The 4,664-nt window shown below is 41.4% G+C and overlaps 1 long non-coding RNA gene across 1 annotated transcript; it reads left to right on the plus strand.

The window, feature by feature from the left end:
• The first annotated feature begins 1,511 nt into the window (after window positions 1-1,511).
• Window positions 1,512-3,815, plus strand: LOC103096633 (uncharacterized). Its single transcript, XR_470855.3, has 2 exons — window positions 1,512-1,614; window positions 3,484-3,815. It is a non-coding gene; the product is annotated as an uncharacterized LOC103096633 (long non-coding RNA).
• Window positions 3,816-4,664: the final 849 nt, after the last annotated feature.

A 4,664-nucleotide genomic window follows, 5' to 3' on the forward strand; every position in this document is an offset into this window, starting at 1 on the left:
AACTGTTTAAACTCTTCATCAATCCATATGAATCTTCAGGTGCTTCTCTGAACAACCTATCTCTTGGGTATCTGAGGAAATCACCACCTTTTTGAACCTCAGTTTCCTCATTTGTAAAAATCAAGACTAAATAAAATGTCTTTAAAGGTTCTTTTCAATCCCTATAATTCTATGTTCCACACCACAGATCTTAAAAAAATAAAAAGGATTTTTCAGTTTGAGAATCTAAATTGCTTCTATGTTATTAACAGCTTCATGCTAAGAATTTGTTCTTTTCTTGGAAATCTGTATTTTTATATTGCCTTGGCCTTTGAATTCCAGGATCATTTCCCCCCCTGTGCTTATAAGCTTTCTTTCAGGCAGAGATTAGCTTTGAAGGCTCTCTTTGGGGCTAAGCAACTGATAGAGGTGCCACTAAAGAAGGAGAACAGAGGAAAGTGAGAAAGAAAAATTCTCTACTCAGGCATGAGCAAAAGATTTAAAGTGGTCAATTGTACCACTGTCAACTTAAAAGAACTGGCAGAAAAAAGGGAGTAAGGCAAAATGAGAAGTGGCCGCTCAACTTGTTGCCCTAGCCTCGTGGTCCTCATAGCCTTTGATGTGGTCCTTGAAGTAAACATGAAAAGAAAAGAAAAATCTGAAAATTAAAATTAAAAAAGTTTAAGATATAGTCCCTTCCATCTTTAAAACCTTGATGGGAATGTCAGGGTAATGTATGTGGAAAGAGTTCTGAATTTTGAGTCCGAGGATGAGGGTTCAAATCCCACCTTTGCTCCTGACTACATGTGTGATGTAAAGAAACCTTTCTCTGTGACTCAGTTTCCTCATATGTAAAATGAGAGGCTTATAAGTAGACCTTTAAGTTCCCTTCCAACTCTTGATCTAAGAACCTACAACCTGGATTTAGGTTCTGCCTTTGCTTCTTCCTTTTTTTTAATTAAAAAAAATTTAAAACCCTTACCTTCTGTCTTGGAATCAATACTATGTATTGGCTCCAAGGCAGAAGAGTGGTAAGGGCTAGGCAATGGGAGTTAAGTGACTTGCCCAGGGTCACACAGCTGGGAAGTGTCTGAGGCCAGATTTGAACCTAGGATTTCCTATCTCTAGCTCTAAGGCCTGACTCTCAATCCACTGAGCTATCCAGCTGCTCCTTGCTTCTTCTTTTAAAACAAACAAATAAAACAAAACATTCCTCTTTTGGCCCAGTTTCTTGCTTCTGGGCATCCCCTTTTCCCCCTTCTATGTCCTCTCACAATCCTGCTTCCTTTTGTGAGATGTCTACTCCCCATTAGAATAGAAGTTCCAGGGCCAGCTAGGAAGCTTATAGAATAGAGAGCCAGGTTTGGAGATGGAAGGTCTGGGGTTCAAATTTGACCTCAGACACTTTCTAGCTATGTGACCCTGGGCAAGTTGCTCCACTTAGTGCTTAGTCCTTACCACTCTTCTGCCTTGGAACTGTAGCAGATAATGAAACTTGGTGAATTATAGTAGGGGGGAATTTTTTGAGAGGTTGTACCAGGAAGCAAGCCAGGGAAAAGACTGAATCTTGAGCCCCTCCCCTATGCCACTTCCTGTTCCTTTTCAACTGTCTGGGAAATGGTCTTCTCACAGATGGTAAGGTTTGAATATTTTTCTCCCTAATAATCAAATCTCACAACCAATCCTTTAATTAAAGGGATTTTTATTCTTTGGGGAGAAGGGGTAAGAAGAGGTTAGGGGAAGGGAAGAGGGAAATTAGGTTCTCCCTAATCTCTAAGTTATCTTGTTGATTGAAGATTTGAAATATAGTCAGTTCAGAAACAGAATTATTTTCCCTTAAGGGTAGATATTCACAACACTGCTGACAAGTCTCTTTGGGTTAAACCAAATTTCTCTGCAGCTCACAGTCTATGTAGAAGGCAATGGCTATAGAGGAGATGAAGAGGTCTGTCTTCCACCTTCTGGTCAAACAGCCAGAGGAGGAATGAATTCTCAGCCAGCTCAAGCTGCTTAACTGCTAACTTCAAGGTTCCATTGGTGTTCCAAAGTTCTGAGCTCCTTGCTTTTTTCCCCTGCAGATCCATTTGTCATTGCCCAATATCTTCATTTACAGAACTAATATTTGGTATTGATCCTAAGACAGAATGTAAGGGCTTAAAAAAAAAAGAAGAAAGGAAAATACATTTTGTGTGAGTATTGGTTCCAAGCCAGAAGCATGGTAAAGGCTAGGCAATTGGGGTAAAGTATGTTACCTAGGGTCACACAGCTGGGAAGTGTCTGAGGTCAGATTTGAACTCAGGACCAAAGGCCTCCAGGCCTGGATCTCAATCCACTGAACCAACTAGCTCAGCCTTGTTTTTACTTCTCATTAGCTGGGTGCTCTCAATGAATGAAATGATGGTGGATGCTGGGTAGAGGTTTGTGTATTTCACTGCATCAGTTTAGGGACAGAAACCTTCCTTTTTTCCATGATGGAAACTAAGGAGATCATGCAGGAGCCTCAGTGTGGTCCATGAGGTTTCAGGATCTTCTAAGCAATGGAGACTACCTAGTTTAGAGAGGAAAAGGTGCTTAGCACTAAGATGAAAATGGTCACCTGCTTTGGTAACATATGCAACATTAAAAAAATTATTTAAAAAAATTTTTCCATGTTCACATGATTCATTTTCTTTCCCTTCCTTCTTCCCTCCCTCCTCTCAGAGCAGACAAGTAATTCCACTGGGTTATACAAATGTCATTTGATACCTATTTCCATATTATTCATTTTTGCAATAGAGTGATCTTTTAACACCACAACCCCTAATCCTATACCCATATAAACAAGTGATGGATCATAGGCTTTTCTTCTTTGTTTCTGCTCCCACAGTTCTTTCTCAGGATGTGGATAGCATTCTTTCTCATAAGTTCCTCGGCATCATCCTGGGTTATTGCTGCTGCTAGTAGAGAAGTCCATTACATTCTGTTGTACCACAGTGTATCAGTCTCTATGTACAATGTTCTGGTTCTGCTCCTTTCACTCTGCATCACTTCCTGGAGGTCATTCCAGTTCACATGGAATTCCTCCAGTTCATTATTCCTTTGAGCACAATAGTTTTCCATCACCAACATATACCACAATTTGTTCAGCCATTCCCCAATCAAGGGACACCCCCTCATTTTCCAATTTTTTGCCACCACCAAGTGTGTGGCTATAAATATTTTTGTACAAGTCTTTTTTATGATTTCTTTGGGGTGTTTATTTTTATTCATTCATTCATTTGTTTGTTTATTTGTTACCTCTTTGGGGTACAAATCTAGTAGTGGTTTGGCTGGATCAAAGGGCATACAGAAGCAACATTTTAAAAAATACACAGAAGAGAGTAGCAGAAGGAGATTCTGCCATGGACACAGACAAGAAGGCAGGGTTGGTACTATCACATCTACTTTAAGAAAATTAAAAAAAAAATAATCTTCACTCTTATAGACGTTTCTCTTTTCTTTCTTGGCTTGTTTTTATGTCCTCAGATGACTCAGATTCAACATTAAAAAATGATTTAAAGAAAAGCAATGGATCCAACAACACACCTGTACCATGTGTCCAGAAGACTCCAGAGGTGGGAGTTTGCAGGGTTAAATGAAGAGGAAAAAAAATCTGGGTCTCCTCACTAGATGCCCGTTCCCCTGGCTGAGGCCTAGAATACGCCATAGCAGCTAATGGATGAGTTAATTGAGGAAGAAGTCATTTTGAGAGGAGCACGACAGGATGTGAATTGTATTGTATTAATTCCCTCTCATGGTGTGGGCAGAGTGCTAGCGATACAATTAAGAGTAAATTAATAAAACATCCTTAATGCCGAGATGTCTTAATTTGATTAAAGCACTTCTAATCACACTTTCGGGTGACATCACTCATGCGTTCTGCATCTGGTGAGCTCATTCCAGCAGCCAGCCTCTCCTTGGCTTCCTGACGCCCACCAGGTCCCAGCAGGACATCTCTCCTCTCCCCCTCTCCCCCTGCAGCATCCCTAGCGGCCAGGACCATCCTGATGCTGCCTGGTAGGGAGGCGCTTGCCCTTGACTTAGGTCTTTCAGAATATGCTGCTTATTCTTTAAGGGCTTGTGAACCCATAGAGCAGAAGATGAAGGTCCTCCTGGTGGTGGGGGTACAGGGGGCTGGGAGGGGGCCCATGAGAGTGACCCCAAGCAGCAGCAAGCACCCACTGGGGATGCCAGGCTCCTGCAGTGCTCTGGGCTTACCAAAGGCTCACAGACACAAAATGGAACTCTGGCAAAGACCTCTATAAAAATGTTTTTAAATTTGAACAAATCCATGGAGCTTACATGGGGGGAAGACTGCTAGTAGCAGAGGAGACTACATGGATGGACTCTTATTTTGTTATTTTTGTAACTAATTGCATCCGGGATAATGGGGTAATTGTGCAGAATTTAGTCCAGGATAATTGGAAAAGTCAGTGAGTGTTTATTAAGACTATGTGCTAGGGGCAGCTGGGTGGCTCAGTGGATTGAGAGCCAGGCTTGGACCTGGGTTCCAATTCAAGTCTCAGATCTTTCCTAGCTGTGTGACCCTGGGCAAGTCACTTAACCCCCATTACCTAGCCCTTACTGCTCTTCTGCCTTGGAGCCAATACTTAGTATTGATTCTAAGATGTTTAGAAAAAAAAAAAAGACTATGTTCTTCCTAGCTG

This window comes from Monodelphis domestica, chromosome 7, assembly GCF_027887165.1.
Source record: "Monodelphis domestica isolate mMonDom1 chromosome 7, mMonDom1.pri, whole genome shotgun sequence".
NCBI lineage: Eukaryota > Metazoa > Chordata > Mammalia > Didelphimorphia > Didelphidae > Monodelphis > Monodelphis domestica.